Source organism: Pectinophora gossypiella, chromosome Z (assembly GCF_024362695.1).
Source record: "Pectinophora gossypiella chromosome Z, ilPecGoss1.1, whole genome shotgun sequence".
NCBI classification, from domain to species: Eukaryota; Metazoa; Arthropoda; class Insecta; order Lepidoptera; family Gelechiidae; genus Pectinophora; species Pectinophora gossypiella.
This window is the reverse complement of record NC_065433.1, coordinates 25,936,779-25,956,289: the sequence shown is the minus strand read 5'-3', so window position 1 is coordinate 25,956,289 and position 19,511 is coordinate 25,936,779. Positions and strand designations below refer to the sequence as shown.

Below are 19,511 nucleotides of genomic sequence, written 5' to 3'. Positions count from 1 at the left end.
CACATAACTCTGTTATAACCAAGGTTATAAAGGACGCAATCCCACTGTCGGTTTTTACGACATGCCCGAAAAGATATGCAGCTTCTTTGGTGTTGGTGCTTTTTCGCTAATTTTTGACTTTTTTTTTATTTGCGGCAGATGGCATTAACTACTTGGCTGGACAAAAAGGGAGCGCTGAGGGCTCTCACCCGATCTTTCGCTACCAGTGCAGCATAAAAGCATTATTAAGGGCCTAGTCTCCGGTTGCAGAATTCAGAGTTTTTTTCACCCCTCTCGGGGAGCACCCCCGCTGGCGTCACCATACCTGAAGTTGCTCTACTTTATTATTCCAAACATAAAGAAAGAAGCAAAAGTAAACTTAATTCTCGCGAAATAGGGCCTGGAATTATAATAATAATATCTTTATTTGCACCATTAAAGCCTTAAATATATAACAATATTTGTTTACATTTATATAGTTACAGGCTGTTACATAATTATTATTACTCAGCTGTTATCCCTAAATTGAATGTAGGTACAGTTATTTCTTGCCATGGAAAAATAAATAACAGTATAATTATTCACTATGAAAACAATTGTAAGCAGATTAATATTTTGGATATTGGATAATAATAATCTATACCTATACCGCAGTTTGGATTGAGTACAGGGAGGAGTACCCTACTTACTTTGTAAAGCCCATTTTGTGAAGTGGTAGGCGTCACCTTAAATGGTGAAAACAGTAAAGAATAGTATTATCATATCCTGTATTATTACAATAATATTAAGGTAGCAAGTAGGTTTGCAGCATTTCATTGGTATCCATAACAGGGACTGCAATAAACGATGTAACCACAAATACTTAATATTATTGTTTCACAGCCTCCGTGGTCTAGTAGTTAGAGCGTTAGGCTCACGATCTGGAGGGTCGGGTTCGATTCCCGATGGGGACATTGTCGAAATCACTTTGTGAGAATATCCTTTGTTTGGTAAGGACTTTTCAGGCTTGAATCACCGGATTGTCCAAAAAAGTAAGATGATTCCGTGCTTCGGAGGGCACGATAACCCGTTGGTTCCGTCTGTTAGCCGTAAAAACACCTCCACCAACCCTCATTGGAGCAGCGTGGTGGAGGGACGTATATAGGCTGTTTATGTTATGTTATTGTTTAACAGGGCTTCCCAACCGATAGTCTGCCTCCGACCAAGTAGCGAATGCCATTTATAGTAAATCAATAGCATAGCATGACGCCTATATCCCCGAAGGGGTAGGCTAACGTATTTAGTGTCCAGCTATGTTTAAGTCCTACGTAATAGGAGGCGAGCGCTAGTGAGTGTAGCTGGCAGCATTTCAGTTTTTTTTTATTGTTACGTAAATTTTATTAATGATTTTTAATTTTAATTTCTTGTTTATATTTTTTATGTATTTGTACTTTTATTTTTTATCAATTTTTGTACTTATTTAGTGTTTATTATTATTTATTTTTTCTATGGACGTTATTATTGTCTGAAAATAAATTATTTGAATTTGAATTTTGATTTTTTTTATTTTTTCCTTTTTTTGTTTTATTTTATTTATTTATAGGAACCTATTACGTTATGTATTATGCTAAAGGTTGTAAACTGAAATAAAGATATTTTTTATTTATTTATTAACCGGGCACAAAGCCTGGAAATCACGCGATACCAATTATCTATGATCCAAACATGAATAAAGTTGAATCAATACTAATAATTATTATAATGTGATCCAATATCATCATCATCAGCCGTATGACGCCCACTGCTGGGCATAGGCCTCCCCCAAGGATCTCCACGACGATCGGTCCTGCGCTGCCCGCATCCAGCGGCTTCCCGCGACCTTCACCAGATCGTCGGTCCACCTTGTAGCGGGCCTACCCACTGAGCGTCGTCCGACACGTGGTCGCCACTCCAGAACCTTTCCGCCCCATCGGCCATCGGTTCTCCTCGCTATGTGTCCTGCCCACTGCCAGTTCAGCTTTGCAATTCTCCGAGCTATGTCGGTGACTTTAGTTCTCCTGCGGATCTCCTCATTTCTGATTCGATCGAGCAGGGAAATACCGAGCATAGCTCTCTCCATTGCCATGTGATCCAATATCAAGCATCAATTATTTTTATATATATGCTTCTTTATATTTTTATATATTTTGGAATAAATATGTACCCGAGTAATGAGAAAATAGGTAATTATCACGTTAAAGCTGTACAGCGCCATCTATACTGTTTTGGTGGAACGTAACTTGGAAAGTCTCACATTGAAAAAAAAAAGCCTAAAATTACAAATCGTAAACTTGTTGAAGTTCAGTTAGTATTATCATCCTACTGTGTAAGTGGGCGTCCTGAACTGAAAATAATTATTTCTTAATTTAATTCGTCTTAAAGGGTCATTCATTGCTGTAACTTAAGCAAGCGGGGACGCTTACAACAATGAGTACCTAGTTACACAGCTTACTACTTGTACATAAACAGCCTATACAAAGGTGTTAGTGTTAAAGGTGTTAGTGACACCTTACTGAAAATACTGAGGGGGATAAATTCAGCTCGTGATTCTGAGTTTCCGAGTTCTGGTAAGTGGAATTTTTAAAATGTGGTGGCGTCAACTATTATTCACGGACATTGGAATAACTGTGCACCGATACGAACCTCGAGAGAGGTAATTCCCGTGAATTATCATTAAATTAAATTTAAATTATCGGTAAAACAAGAGTCCTAAGGCCAGGCGCGCACTACGAGTTTTTCGCCGCGCGGCAGAAAAAAGCAGCGGCATAATGTCGCACTGTAATTCTCTACCAAACAATTTTAAATTTTATTGCGCGCACTTGACGGCAGAGCCAATGCTGCGGACCAGTATTACAGTGCGACGTTATGCCGCTGCTCTCTTCTGCCGCGCGGCGAAAAACTCATAGTGCGCGCCTGGCCTAATACCTAAGTCAATGGTTCCTGGTGAAAAAAAAATTGGTAACCACTGGTTTAATATCACTTACATTACTATCTGCAGTCTTTGTTTTGAAGTTAACACAATGAGAACCTAACAAGTCAGGAGTCGTTGGGCGCATACGAGTAAGTAGTATTCAAATGTGAGCCTTTACAATGTTTCCAAAATTAACATAACATAATATTGTGTTATGTTATGTTAGATGCTATGGCATCACACCTGTATCTTCGAGGGAGTAGGTAGCTAGGGGTGTATAGTGGGTATATGCTCCCTCTCTTCGCCAGCTATGTTCAAGCCTATTAGGGGGGAGCTTATTGCCACTAACCCAGCACAAATCTGGATATTAGTGACACCGTAACGGAAACTTTGAGGGATGATTTAGACCATGATTCTGAGTGAATATTAAGTGAATTTCCTGTCGGAAAATTCATGAAGTATTCGTGATATTTTTTAAATTATTTTCTATTCTTTCTTCCCCGCCGTGGTAGCCCAGTTGGTTGAACGCTTGCCTCTCACTTTGAGGTCGCAGGTTCAAATCCAGCACAGGCCTAAACCAATGATTGTCAAATTTGTTTTCGAATTATTGTTTAATCATAAATGATTATCACGTGCTCAGCGGTGAAGGAAAACATCGTGTGGAAGCCCATATTCCCGAGAAATGCATTTTCGGAGGTATCTGTATTGGGCTAGTTTTCCCTTTGCGGGTTGGAAGGTCAGACAAAAATCGGACCTGTCAAATCTTCAGGTTAGTTAAGCGGACCCTGTGAAAAACGGGATAATGCTAGGGAGATGATGATTATTTTCAATTCTTTCTTCAATTTCACTTGATATCTCAGAACCTTGGTCTGAATTATCTCTGAAAATTTTTGTTTCGGTGTCACTAAACACCCTGCATGATTCAAACATGCATTCAAAGTTATAAAGTCAAATTCAGTGGTTTAGAGCCCTAGCCAGGAGTCCATGACATTTATAAAATCTTCTTCTTCTTCTATCGTGTGTGTTGTGAGGTGGAATACCAACCCCATCAAACCTGGTGTCAGGGTTATTACTGAACCGCCAAACACCTGACATGGCTCCTGTAAAGACTACTTACTTACTTAAATCAGTAAGTCGTACCGGTGCCTTTCGAAACACGGATCATCTTACTTTTAGACAATTTGGTGATCAGCCAGTAATGTCCTAACCAAACTAGGGACCACAAAGTAATTTTTGTGATATGTCCCCACCGGGAATCGAACCCGGGACCTCCGGATAGTGAGCCCAACGCTCAACCACTGGACCACGAGGTCGCAACTTATACGATATTATGTACCTATAAGTAACGCGTTCTCCGAATGACGGTTTCCAAAATTACTTATTTGGTTGTCGAATTCAATCAACAATTCAATTGTTTCTTCTGGGATACGAGTATGTTAATGATGTAGGCCGTGATAGAGTCGTTTGGGCAAGGAAGGTTTATCTTATACATTTAAATCGAAATTATAGGGCCATATAAGTAAACATTATATTTACAATAAAAGGATGATGCTTCCAGTTGACATTGTTCGGTGATTTATCTGACAGTTATTTCTGGTGTTTATTTTCTGCAAATTATTGAACAACGATTTTCTAACATTATCCTACTTCTTCTTCTTATCGTGTGGGTTGTGAGGTGGAATACCAGCCTCATCAACCCTGGTGTCAGGGTTACTATTGAGCCGCCAAAGCCCCTGACATGGCTCATGTAACGACTACTTACTTACATCTGTAAGTAGTAACCGGGACCAACGGCTTAACATGCCTTCCGAAGCACGGATCATCTTACTTTTTGGACAATCAGGTGATCAGCTTGTAATGTCCTAACCAAACTAGGGATCACAAAGTGATTTTTGTGATATATCCCCACCGGGAATCGGATCCGGGACCTCCGGCCGGGCCTTTGGCGGCTCAATAATAACCGATTAACCTCAATGACACCAGGGTTGATGAGGTTGGTAAGTTACCTAACAACCCACACGATAGAAGAAAAAGTTGCATGAATTTAATTAATAAAAATTAATTAATTAGTATCTATCTTCATCTGTGTGAATTTGTTTTGTATGTTGTGTGCAATAAAGTATATTTGATTTGATTTGATTTTGATAAATAAGCTTGTCTTGGCATACCTGAGACCCCAGATTTTATGACTGTATTTTAGAAAAAAAAAACAAACAGGAGCGGATATATGGAGCGCACTGAACGCTCTCACCTATTTGGACTTATACACATAGGTAATTATTGCATATCATAATAAATAATCTTTGTACTTTGATACTAAGCATTCCAAATATCAATGTAATAGTTAGATAAACTGTCAATATTCGGCAATTATTTTTTAATTGTTTAATAGCGATGATTCCGTGCTTCGGAGGGCACGTTAAGCCGTTGGTCCCGGCTATTAGCCGTAAAAACACCTCCACCAACCCGCATTGGAGCAGCGTGGTGGAGTATGCTCCATACCCCCTCCGGTTGATTGAGGGGAGGCCTGTGCCCAGCAGTGGGATGTATATAGGCAGTTTATGTTTATGTATGTTGAATAGCAAAAGTTAATACTTATAAACAGTCCCACCGCTAAGCACATGCGTTCCTGCTATTCACCGAATGTTGGTAGAATACCGGCTTGGAAATACATAAATACAATTGAGGAGTTTACACCTATCCGGCCCCTGCGCTGTGTGTCTAGGCCGCCTGTTGTGCTTTTCTGTATTATAAACAGCCTATATACGTCCCACTGCTGGGTACAGGCCTCCCCTCAATCAACCGGAGGGGGAAGCATACTCCACCACGCTGCTCCAAAGCGGGTTGGTGGAGGTGTTTTTACGGCCAATAGCCGGGGCCAACGGCTTAACGTGCCCTCCGAAGCACGTAATCGTCTTACTTTTTCGTACAATTAGGTGATTCAAGCCTGATTGAAGCAAAGTGATTTCGACAATGTCCCCATCGGGATCGAACCCGGACCTCCAGATAACTCCAACCACTAGACCACGGAGGCTGTTGGCTTTTCTGTATATGTTGTCCTTATCTCTGTATTTTGTGTCCATTGTGCTCAATAAAGTATTTTATCTATCTATCTATCGCAAAAAGACAAAAATTACATTGTATACAGTAAAATTGCTAATTATGTGAAATAATTAAGTATTTCAGTAGATGGTCGTGCTTCACTCGGCTAGGCTCGCAGAATAATAGCGTCGTGGCTCTCCTGAGGTCCATTTATTTAGGACGCCCGCCGCCGCCATAATATGATTATTTATTTCTACCAACATCTTTTTAATTTCTTATATTGTGTAAGTTTTATATTATATTTTTCATGTTATTATTGTTTTGCTTTAAAAGTGTTTTGTATTTCCTGTTTGTGCGATAAACTGTTTGTTACGTTACTGTGTCGTAACTAAGGCGTCCTCTAAATGAAACGATTTTTTTTCACTCTAGGGTGGTATAAAAGATCTCAAATAATACATTGTATTAAACAAAAAACGAATAATACTTAAATGTTGTTTTTTCGTTCTAAATCTCGAGTACTTACTCCGTATTATGAGTTACATTCGCGGCCAGTCCAGCATAAACGCTTATAAACTTGCTGCAGAGGACACGAGACCACGAGGAGGTAACACGCAGAAAAGGGGGGCGGAAGCAGTTGTTGCAGTTGTTGTGTTGTTGTTGTGTTGTTGTTGTTGTGTTGTGTGTAAGCATCATCGTCATCTCTGTTAGGATTTGACGTGATATTCCTCATTAGGAATATACATTGCTGTAGAGGGCGGCTTGTCACACTTTTTTTTATGGGTTTGCTCTTGGCCCCAGACTTGCCCGGAGGTATCGACGAGGCCCAAGATAGTGCGAGCTCGCCCAGAAGGTGCCTGTTCACTCTGGTCTTGAAAGCACCCGGGTTATATGCATTCGGAAATACAGAAGACGGCAGAGAATTCCAAATAATTCAGAGTCAGAAGATAATGTCCAGAAAGCCGTAAAATCACTGAATTTAATTTAAATTCGTTTCACGTTGTAATTGTAGTTCAATAGAGCACAAGAAAAACGGAAGTGCAGCGAAAAATGTTGTCATTTTAATAAAAATGTTACTTAAGTAATTTAATACTGGTTGCCAACACGCTGTGGCCACAATACTTTTATGCAAAACATGTTGGGGTTGCCAACATCGGTAGACTTCCCATTTTGACGGGGCCGCTTACCTTATCTGTAGATCGGACAGGCAGTCGCGTCTGTAAAAAACCGGACCTGTCAAATCTTCAGGATAGGTAAGTGGTCCCTGTGAAAACGGGATACCGTTAAAGAGATGATGCCCTGGGTCATTCTTTTACAAAAGCGACAGCCTGTTTGTCCAATACCTATTCACCAATTCCCCAGCCCATGTGGATTTCCTCACGATGTTTTCCTTCACCATTAAGTACGTGATAAGTATAAAATATTTATGATTAAAATATATTCAAATTCAAATTCAAAAATATCTTTATTCAGTAGGTAACATAGTTACACTTTGAATCGTCAATTTTTACATAACGAACGTCTCATCCGCCTAAAACTACTGCAGCTTCTCACAACCTGTATAGCCGGGGAAAAGAAGCTGCAAGAAAAACCTCGGCACAGGGCCCTAGACGTTCTTTAAAAAAATAAAAATAAACATAAAATATTGATATACAATTGAGTAATTTAGCTGCCTAATATCAGTTCTCAGACAGTTAATCCCATGCATTCATATCTTCTAAATAATCACTAACTTTATAATAACCTTTTTTGTAAAGTTTTTGTTTAACTACTGTCTTAAAGCAGTTGAAAGGCAAATTCTGAATGTCAATGGGAATCTTATTGTAAAAACGTATACATTGCCCCTTAAAAGATTTAGTAATCTTATGTAATCGACTGACTTGTAAAGCAAGTTTATTTTTATTCCGGGTATTAACAATGTGCCGATCGCTATTTTTTGCAAATAATCCTATATGTTTTTTTACATATATTAAGTTTTCAAAGATATATTGTGATGCCAAAGTTAAAATATTATAACCCTGACACTAGGGTTGATGAGGTTGTTAATTCACTTCACAGCCCACACGACAGAAGGAGAAGATTAAAATATAAATTCGAAATCATCTCCCTAGCATTATCCCGCTATTCACAGGGTCCGCTTACCTAAACTGAAGATTTGACAGGTCCGGTTTTTTACAGAAGCGACTGCCTGTCTGACCTTCCAACCCGCGAAGGGAAAACCAGCCCAATACAGGTTAGGTCACATACCTCCGAAAACGCATTTCTCGGGAATCCTCACGATGTTTTCCTTCACCGCTGAGCACGTGATAATCATTTATGATCCAAACATGAATTCGAAAACAAATTCGACAATCATTGCTTCGAACCTGCGACTTCGCGTGAGAAGCAAGCGTTCTACCAACTGGGCTATCACCGCTCCTAAAATAATAATAAATTCGAAAATATATTTAAATTCAATAGTATGAAGTCTGACCCGAGATTCGAACCCGTCATGTTTTTTCAACTGGCCTAACGCCTTTTAAGCATCAATCCAGAATAATTTTGTTATTTCATACAGTTATGTGTAAGTGAAAAAAAGAACTGATTACGCATATTAGTAAACGCACAAGACTAATATTAAAAATAAGTACATACCTATAAATTTAACAAAGTCTAATTTAATCAGTTCTACTCGGTCACTACTCTGGAATTTATTAATTGCACTTCTTCACAATTTATTAAATAGGTAAGCAAGTGTAGAATGTACCTAAACAATTAAAACAAGTTAACATTTAAATTATAGTTACTATGTAATATCTAGTATTGTAGTAGTAAATAAATACGAGTAGATAATGTTAATTATATAATTATATAACGTAACTATAATTAGGTAGGTACCTACTACTTACACATACATACCTAGTATGAAATATACCTACGAGATTTGCTTAGTTTTGCTTTACTTTAGGTTCACATCAAAAGGTTACTAAATTGCGTAATTTCCCACGTCAAAGATAAATTAAGAAATTTTGATTTTTACTAAATAAAGACAGATTCAAAACTGACGAAAAATATTTTATGTAAGTAACTTATTTTTGAATTTTAATTAAGAAAAACGTAATAATAAGTCCGACATTTTATCACGTTTTTCTATGACGTCACGGTGTGCTTCTACATATAAATTCCATAGTAGTAAATTCGTGTTTTGACGTTTAGTAAAATGTACTTGATTTGTCTTTAAAGAAAAAAAATGATACTCTCTCTGTCATTGGCCGTCTTAAAATTGGCATCTAAGTAGGTCGCGATTAATATATTGATAGCAGGCGTTAATAGGCACAGGTGATATTATGTACAGTCAAGAATGTTTAACGTTTTTAAGTGAGGTAAGTAGTGAGCAAACTAGTTTGCGCTTCTGACTGTATCACGGTACCCAAGGCGCGGCAGGGCGAGCTTTTTGAAGACACGAAGCGTATCGGGCGCTCCAGAGTCCAGACAGCAGAGGCAGGCAAGTCGCCCGAGTGGCCGGCGAGGCGGCTCTCGGCAGCCGCGGCTCTCGGCTCTCGGCACGCAGTCAGTCCCGCGCGACGTTCGGCCCGGGTCGGACACGCACCGCATGTCGCTCCAACCGCCGGCCGAGCGCACCCGAACGCACTCCCGATAAATCATACTCGGTAACCAACTCTCGCGTCACACGCAAACATCACAAAATATCACAGAGTAATATTACGCGCTCTCACAACTTAACCAAAAAAGTTTCGAATTTCCCCCCACTTTCTCTTTTGAGGTTAGAATTTTTCCGGTAAACGTTTTTCCGAACAACTTCGCGCGTGTTCGAAAATCGGTTCTAGTTTTGCGATTTGGCAGCCGGTCGGGCCCAGATTTTGCAATTGCATAACAATGCAGCGGGACCGAGCTGTGTGGAAACGTCGCGTCGCTTTTTAGCTTTGGTGAAAATTTTTTGTTTTACATTAAGTGGTTTCCACGCGGCCTGTGCTGTGGCAGATTTTGTACCGATTTCAGTGTAATGACTCGCGCGGTACTTGCCTGTTACGAAACGCTCAGGGCAAAAAGTTTGCCCGAAAAAGTTTCTTTGCGTTTCGTCTGACGACAGTAATCTGCTAATTGCTTGACAAAATTTCTTTTGGCACCGAGGTTTATATAACTCTGCGCCCACCTTTTCACACAGTCCAATTATTTGGGTAAACAATTTGCGGTCTAAAGCGTTTTTTTTTATCGTACCTTTATTGGTTCTTTTAATTTTCTGTCATTGACACTTTACCGGTACATTTTTATTAGTTATGTACTTTAGTCTTGTTAGCCTGTGAATAGATATTACTCTGTGATATTTTGGTTCATTAGATTTAGTAATGGTGTTGGTAGAGCTGTGATATTAATATTGTGCGTGATTTTCAGATCGCAGGGAAATTAACAGTGGGAAATGTTACTCGTATCCATTACCTTCCCTGTTTGATGTGGATTTGCACCAATATACCAGTGTTGATAGAGTTACAGTAACCACAAGTGAATACGATCCAGTTAGAAACGATACGAAAGTGACACGACGTTGGGAAACTCGCGCGGTTTTGAAAAATAACAACTAGTGTGAACGTTAATCTCGAAAGTGCAACTTCGGTGTTGGTTTGCTGCCTCGGACTGTCACAGGTAAGTCCGCGGCCACTTGCTTCCAACCAGCGGGTGCCAGGAGTCGCCCTGCGTCGGCACATGCCCGAAATTTGCGCATAGAAATATTTAAAAGACTCCAAGATATGAGCCTGTTGTTCGTTTGCACCAAGTATTTACTTTTTAGGCCTGATTGGGACCGATTTAGACTTTAAACTATAAACGGCATCCGAAGGCCGCTGAACTTGCGTAATTACGTAAATGGATTAGCTCGTGAACGTCTCCGGCTAAGCCTATAAAGTACAGTTCTAGTATTAACAAGACGGTAAAGTCGGTAAACCTGCGAGAATAATTTCCCCAAAACACTTGCGTTATCGGTGAACAGTGGAATGTACTCATTCCTAGTAAATAGTATTTTATTTGTTGCCATTACTGAACGAGGTCATAGCGAATTTGAAGCGTCTGTAATGCAACTAGAACGGATAGTTGTATTGACGTGACTAATCCTAGGCTTTATCTCCAGGCCAACGAATTCAGTTCAGAAAGTAAAGCACCTATCTACATATTGGCCCCGATTCCTGCATACACCTCCTAATTTTACTTTAAGTTATACCTGTCATTTTCTTATCCGGCAAAAAGGAATGAACCTAAAATAAAATTAGATGGTGTTTACAGGAATTAGCACCATTATTATATCTACCTACTAAAAAAAGTTATTCACAAGTCGTCAAATGGTAACGTTCTAGTAAGAACATGTAATGTAGGCAGGTAGATATTAAAAATTGGCGACAAGTCAATGTTCTGTAATTTTTTTCTATGTGCATATTTGAGTGTTCTTAAATTCAATTTTGATCTTAAAATACACTGCTGATTAAGGATTATTATAAAAAATCCATTTAGATGGAAGGTGCGTACATAGGACAGGATCGCAAGACCTAAGTGTTTTTTTAATGAATAAAAAAATATATTCCTTATTTCACAAACTTAAAAAAAAATAAACGAAAAAGAAAAAAATTAAAGAAATGAAAGATTTCAATATGGAGTTTTTAGACAAATGATACATCTGGTAAGTCCTTTAAACTAAAGATTGTTTGTTGCAAACGACGAAGGACCTCACAAGGTGGATATCATTAAAGGGAGCAATTTCGCTATGTTCTGGTGTGAACCATGACAGGCTGAAATGATGATGATGAGTCTAAAGGTCCCAGCAAAACAAGATTCTTCCGCACCGTACGCGCACAATTTTTATGTGGTATTATAATCACTATCACAGAACAGAGAAGGTCGATTTTTGTTTTCTAAAGTAATTTAAAAAATTTGGATGCCATCCGCACTGAATTCTCCTGAAGACGTCATCAGAATTTTTCAAATTAACAAAACAAAATCGTCCTTCACTGTTCTAAATAGTGATTATAACTTCATAACATTGACTTTTATACGAATTTCTTTAGAACTAATTTCTCTTTGTACATTTTTTCTTGTCTAATTTTCTTAGACCTACAGTAGATATGATTTATACTACATTCTTCTTCTCCTATCGTGTGGGTTACTAACTACCGACCTCATCAACTCTGGTGTCAGGGTTATTATTGAGCCGCCAAAGACCTCTGACATGACTCATGTAACGACTATATTCTTACATAAGTATTAACCGGGAGTTCCAACGGCTTCACGTGCCTTCCGAAGCACGGATCATGTTACTTTCGGATAATTGGGGGATCGGCCTGCAATGTCTTAACCAAACTAGTGATTTTTGTGATATGTCCCAACCGGGATTCGAACCCACTTCAGTAACTTACTACTCCCTCGTTCATTCTTTATTTCGTACTTCATTTAACTTCCTCAAGTTTGACACGTTTTGCAGTAACAGGAATTACCCACCTATATTATTATCAAGTATTACAAGTTTGAAGTAAAATTTAATTAGGGTCAGTGAGATTCTTTGAACCTTTAAAATTCTGTCTATTTTTAAATAACTAGAGATACTTTATAGCAATGTGTCCCGCCCATCTCCACTATTACTTACAACTCCACATTCTTCCACTCCACATTGTGGAGATGGGCGGGACACATTGCTCGAATGAGCAAGGAAAGATGGACCCGGAGATTGTTAGAGTGGCGCCCACGAGCATTCACAAGACCGAGAGGAAGACCACCAATGAGATGGAAGGACGACATTGTGCGGCACGCAGGATATGGCTGGATGTCGATAGCCCAGGATCGTCGGAAGTGGAAAAACATGGAAGAGGCCTACGTCCAAAATTGGATATAAATTTAGGCTGATATAGATAGACAGACTTTATAGCAACACGACCTGACAATAAATTAGTAAGAAATAGAAAGTACCTACCTATTACTTAGATAATGGTGTATTTTAAACCGACTGCGACGAAGCAAAAAGGAGTATCATAAAAAAACCTAGGAGAAGTAATAATCTATTAGAAGCTAGGAAAACATTTCTCAAATAGCTATAAGTATTCTTCAAATGAAATCACAGTTAATCAACATAAATATTCTTTTTTCACAAGTTCTGGTAAAATCATTTTTCTGTTAAAGGGGGTCAAAATGGTCACATCGAAGCAATTCATTTAAGAAAGCAATATTGCAATTTGACATTTGCGCATATAAAATTAAGTGCGCTATGCAAACAAATGTCAAAAAGCAATATCAATTGGTTTCTTAGATGTATTGTTTCAATGTGGCCATTTTCAACCCCCCTGGTAACAACTTTATTTTAAATTCAGCACTACATTCTAGTATTTGGCTTCAACACAATGTGCAAATCTTCTCCAGGTCAAAATCACAATCGTGATGAATTGGTTTTTTAAGTATCTCATAAAAACTAGGCTGCAGCTACGCTTAGGTAACCTACTATGTATTTACCTACGTTCTCGACGAAAAAAAATACTTAGTACTTAAGTACTAACATCAAATTCAGGAAAATTGCAAGGCAATTTCGAAGCGTCAATTTGCTTTTCTACTCGGTTTTATTAAAAAGGGTTCGGCTTATTTTGGCGTTTATTTTTGTATTTGAACGGGTCGATGGATAGTGTAGTTTCATAATTGGACTGGGTAGGTGGCGCTGCTGGGTGCACAAGTACAAGATGAAGGTAGATAAGGTACTTAGATTAGTCTGCACGTTACATAGTATTGTATCCACGTGTCGTCAAAAATATCTGATTAGATTAACCTAAATTCAATGTTGACATTACTGTTGTGTTTTTATTTGCACCACGTATCGGATTGGAAATAGTTCATACGCAGTTCATACGCTATATTGCCGAAATAATTTGCCTGATAAAAAAATCTCCTACAACCTACAATCTCGTTCTCTCTCTTTATTTAAGAGCTGCGCTCTTGTCGGTGGAGTCACCACCATTCCTCTCTTCTTCCCGCCAAAACCTTCACCTCCCGATACGACACGACCAGCACCTTCTCTTTTATTTGTTTCATAAATGTTATCCTAGGTCTACCCCTTCCTCTCTTCCCTTCAAAAAAAAATTGAAAAAAAAGGAAAAATTGAAGAGAATCTCGTTAGGGTACTGAAAATTGAGTACTTAAGTAATATCTTTGAAACTACAATGGAAGTATAGAGGGGTTAAAATGGCCGCATCGAAGCAATTTATCTAAAAAAGCAATATTACAATTTGACATTTGCGCATATAAAAGTAAGTGCGCAATAGAAACAAATGTCAAATAGCAATATTGCTTTCATAGATAAATTGCTTCGATGTGGCCATTTTAACCCCCCAGTGCTTCAGTTTCCTTGTCCTTCGGCAATCGTTGCATTTCCGAATACAAACTAGGTTTAGGAATAAAAATGACAAGTAATTATATTATTATTTAAGATTTCTGTCTGACTAAGCCCTACTACACAATGTTTAACTAAAGTATTTTTGACTTTGTGACATTTAAATAATAAAAAGAAAAAAATCACTGTTTATTAATCGTTTGTATTTGGAATTCGAAATTCGGAAAATACGATGATTGGCTAGGGACATACGTACAAGCGGATAGAGGCGGTAGGGCGCGACCGCTACGAGTCGGGATACATCATCGAAATTCTGTGTGAATGTAAACGTCGTAACTCGAACGAAGTATTAAATTAATTCCTGCTCTAGCATTTAATGATTTTAGAACTACCCGGCTTTCCGATCTTGTGTTTCCGTACTAACTTTTTTGCAATGTAAACATAAAATAAGTAGTCCTAACACTTTCAAGGACAGAACGTCTAATGACGTTCCGATTCCAAGTTGTCATACTCTCATACTGCCTATTATGAACCATCAATGACTCATGGTCTCTATCCGTGAAAAGGTTAAATAGAACAGAATCGATCGTGCGAGTCTCGACTCATCACTATGGTGTGTTACAGCACTTTTGCACTTTGACAAATAACGTGCGGTTGAAGCTATTGTAAAAAAGTACAAGTAATTATAGTACGGAACAAGACGTTCTGTTTAATATTAGCTACGAGGCTACACCCCCTATCACATGTTTTGATAGTAATTTGTATACTATGTGCTATGTAGGTACTCTATGTGCGTGCTATGTACGAAGTGTGAGTAATTCTAGTATCTAATCGCATGACGCGATCACATGACTGCGTTTGTGATTTGTAGCCTACTTCGAATTAGACTATTTGCCAAATATAATCTCGAGGAGGCGAGATCTCAGTCTCATGATCAACGGTACACAACGTTACACCTTCTTATATTTCAGATACTTACATAAAATGACGCCAGAAATCTTTAATGGGGTGGGCAGGGCCATTAGTCTTCTTTCCGGGTGTCAGGGTTATTAATGAGCCGCCAAAGACTTGTGACATGGCTCATGTAACGACTACGCACTTTTTTCAAGAGCTGTAAGTGATAGAAGAGAACATGGAGCCATTTCTGATATCCTAAGTCTTGGCGTAAACCGGCCACCAGCTATATTGTAACTTTAAGCGCTTTTTGTATCTTTTTTTTTGACATAACACATTTTAGATTTGCCGCAGATGGCTATTTGGCCGGACAAATGGGGAGCGCTGAAGGCTCTCACCCGGTACAACGTTTAAAGACAACAAGCCTGAGGGTGCCCAGTTGGGCGCGAACCTCGGCTCAGGGCGTAGTCTGAGAGGAAAAATATTTGAAAGAATTAATCGACTCTAGTGGCAGTAGCGCGCGACATCCACCGGTGTAAGGAATCCGCCACAATTACAACCCGCTCGCTTACGATAAATATGCAAGAGGTGCTTATAACTAATATGTAAGAAATTATAATTAGTAGGACGCGTAACGGTTTTAACAGCTCGTCTGTGGCGAATTTCGGTGGCTTGTGTGGCCCGGAGTGACTACAAGTGGCGACACTGGCGGACACTGCTGTAGTGAGGGGCTACTACTGGCAACACCGTGCGAGTTTTGACAAAGTACATATGAAAAACCGTGCCGCCCACAATTGCCTCCATGCAGTAGCGGCCCTAGCAAGATATTAAGGTGGGATGAGACCTCAAAGTGGCACCTCTCAGACCCTTAAAATAAAAATGTACTTTACGGTCACCCGGTATGAGCAATCTAACCCGATGAAGTTAGTTTGCAGTCAGGGTGAACAAGTCTTGGTGACTACGATTGAGAAGGGAATGTCAAGTTGGTTGGACACGTAGAGCGGATGAAGGATAATAGGATTACGAAAGCGGTGTAAAAAGCGAAGGTTGATTGGTAGGGCTGGCAGAGAAAGAACTAGAAGGACGTACATTAACCAAATTGGAGATGTCTTTAGAAAAGGTTTAATACGATCTATTCCGAACCGGCGTGCGTGTATGAAAAGATTGATGTATGAGGAGGAAGCAAGAGAAGTGTGTCAGGATCGAAGCAAATGGAATTCCATTGGCTCTGCTTACCCCGGTGGGAAATAGGCCTGAGTTTATGTATGTATTCTTAATTCTACGAAACCGTAGTGATATAATACCGACATTGAAGAGCCAAGCCTATTTGTTACTAAAATACAACATGCATAAAAACATTATTTATAGGCTGCTTATGTATGTAATAAATTCGTAAAACGGGATAACAGTTCAAGAGCGCTAGCTGTGTTGATACCACGCGTTACATATTCGATGCTCGACGCCTGTTGTTCGCGTTTTAATAGAATCTTTGACGCGTATAAGTGCGCAGATTTTGCGGGTCTTCAACCTTTCGCACGAGTGCTCCGCAAGCTCCGCATGCTCATATAAAATTAACAAATTATGTAAACGCCATGCATATTGAGTGGCCGAGACAAAACAGTCATTCCCGTCTGCGCGCACGCATCAAACAATGACCTCGGACGAAAATTTTGTCTTAACTAAAAATAACTGAAGTGGCGATAGCGAAGATGACAGTTGTCATTGTTGGACTCTATCACAGGTGAATAGGTTCGTTTTTTGGAGCAACCACTTCCAGGCGTTGACCGTCTAATGGCGTAAAGGGTTCAGCTGTCAAATGTGACGTCATCCCTTGCGAAAAGGGTCGAAGCAAACCTGTCGATTTCCGCCATCTTAGTTTATTTTTGGATTGCGACCTACGATGGTAACGCATGTAGACCGTAGTTCACTGGACTGTCTGTGTCGGATTGACGACTCACTGTGTAAAATAGAAAATGTGCGCAATTGCGAAGGGTTACGACTGGGTGTAAGGACCTTTTAGGACGTTTTTTAGGCAGCGGGAAAATTATCATTCCATTTTTGAATTCAGTCAATGAGGCGGAAAAGTTAAAAGCTGAACTCCGGACTGTCCGAAGCACCTAGTCCGGACTGATGAGTCCAGACTCCGGACAGATGAATGGTGCATCTAATCCTAATTGGCATAATAACACAGGTGACATTGCGTGCTTTGATTTCGGGGATGTGATTAAAGTGAAATTGTCATGAGCGCAATATGTAGCACCATTACGTGGTACTGTAGGTCTGTGTAATATGTCTCACAAAATGCTTAGAATAAGGAATAATACATATAGACCGGCAACTCTCCACTCCCCACCATCGTCTGAGCTAGGTTTACCCCCGCTCGAACATAGTTTAGACTTGAATCGTATAGTGTGAGACGTCACGCACACAGATGCGCGTGTACGAGAATGTCAATGTGTAGTGTGTAAAGCGAGGATTTTTGTATCAAGTGTCCGGGGTGTGCTAAATGTCAAATATGTTAGTGCGACAGGGTTCTAGAGTGACATGATATTGCTCATGACTGTACCAAATGTTTTGTAAAGTTATTAAGTACTTAGTCGAAAACTTCTACTCTTAAAATATGAGGAACTAAAGATGTTTCGGTGACACTCTATATACACACGCCTACCCCGTATCTGGCACTGATTTGATTATGGCGATAAAGCCGAAGAAAGTATACAATGCACGATAAAGGTGTGATATAAATTAGTTATCAGCCGCTCCGGTTACCTTATCAGCGCCCAAAATGTAGCGGAAGTTTTCAATAACCAACAATTCGATGGTTTACGTAACCAGATATAAAATTCACACGGTCACCTCTATTATATATCTTCTTTCTATAGCAGTCCTTTAACGTAGACTTTTACATGTTTTATTCAAATAAACGGTGTGTAACTATACGTCCCCCCACTGGGCGTAGACCAGGGGGTTAAAATGGCCACATCGAAGCAATTCATCTAAGAAAGCAATGTTGCAATTTGACATTTGCGCATATAAAAGTAAATGCGCAATGCAAACAAATGTCAAGTTGCAATATTGTTTTCTTAGATGAATTGCTTCGATGTGGCCTTTCTAACCCCCCTGTTCATAGATCGGGATATCTACTAAGTAGGTGCCTCTTTCTACAATTCCACTGTTGATCTCAAACCGTTTCCCATTTAAATTAGCTTCCATGCTAGACTGGGAGAAAAAAAACAGAAGAACATTGTCAGCTGTTCGTCTTCCCTGACATAAATATCATAAAATCCGACAGTGGGATATTGTCGGATCATCATATCCATCTTAGGACTTCATAACTGAATGGTTCTGACCACCCCAATAAGGATTATGCGCGTGATATAATATATGTGAATTTTAAATAAAGGTTAAATATAAATCACACTCCCAATTGCTAAAGTTTCGGTCTCCGTGGTCCAGTGGTTTGTGCGTTGGGCTCACGATCCAGAGGGCCCGGGTACAAATCCCGGTGACGACATATCACAAAAATCACTTTGTGATCCCTAGTTTGGTTAGGACATTACAGGCTGATCAACTGATTGTAAGAAAGTAAGATGGTCAGTGCTTCGGAAGGCACGTTAAGCTGTTGGTCCTGGTTACTACTTACTGATATAAGTAAGTAGTCGTTACATGAGCCATGTCATGGGGCCTTTGGCGGCTCAATAATAATTCTGACACTAGGGTTGATGAAGTTAGTAATGCACCTCACAACCCACACGTTAGAAGAAGAACTCTAAAGCTCAATCAAACTTCACCTCCGCGACTTCCGATGAAAGCGTAATCTTATCTATTATCAGCGCGTAGAAAATTGTCCCAAATACCTCTGGACCCTTTTTTTGCACGTCATAGTGGAGTCTCAGCCAACCGGTTAGCCACCTGTTAGATTAGAATTACATTACCCGGCTATGCGAGTCTACAAAATGGGTTAAGAATCTATCATTTACTAATTTATTACTAAACTTGCGTGTTGACACGTTTTAATGAGGTAGCATTTCTTCTAAAATATTTCCATGTCCATAACTCCATAATTTTGTTGGGTTCATCGGAGTTAGTGTGACGGACGTCTCTCGCCGCCATTAATACGTTATTCAAGTTATTTTAACAAACAAACGTTCGAAAATCAATAACGATAGTTGAGAAGTCAATTAACCTTAATTTTGGGTTGGGATATAAAATGGCGCTCTGGCACTACTGGGATTATTTTTTACAAATAGATATATTTTTACACATGGGATGGAACATACACTAATCACGAGGGCACAACTTGTAACCACAAATGTTGCT

The 19,511-nt window shown here is 39.4% G+C and overlaps 1 long non-coding RNA gene across 1 annotated transcript in view; it reads left to right on the top strand.

The window, feature by feature from the left end:
* Positions 1-9,506: 9,506 nt before the first annotated feature.
* Positions 9,507-19,511, top strand: part of LOC126380409 (uncharacterized) — a 39,592-nt gene continuing 29,587 nt past the window's right edge. The window contains exons 1-2 of the long non-coding RNA XR_007568474.1: positions 9,507-9,597; positions 10,340-10,588. This is a non-coding gene — a long non-coding RNA (uncharacterized LOC126380409). The remainder of the gene's footprint in view (positions 9,598-10,339; positions 10,589-19,511) is intronic.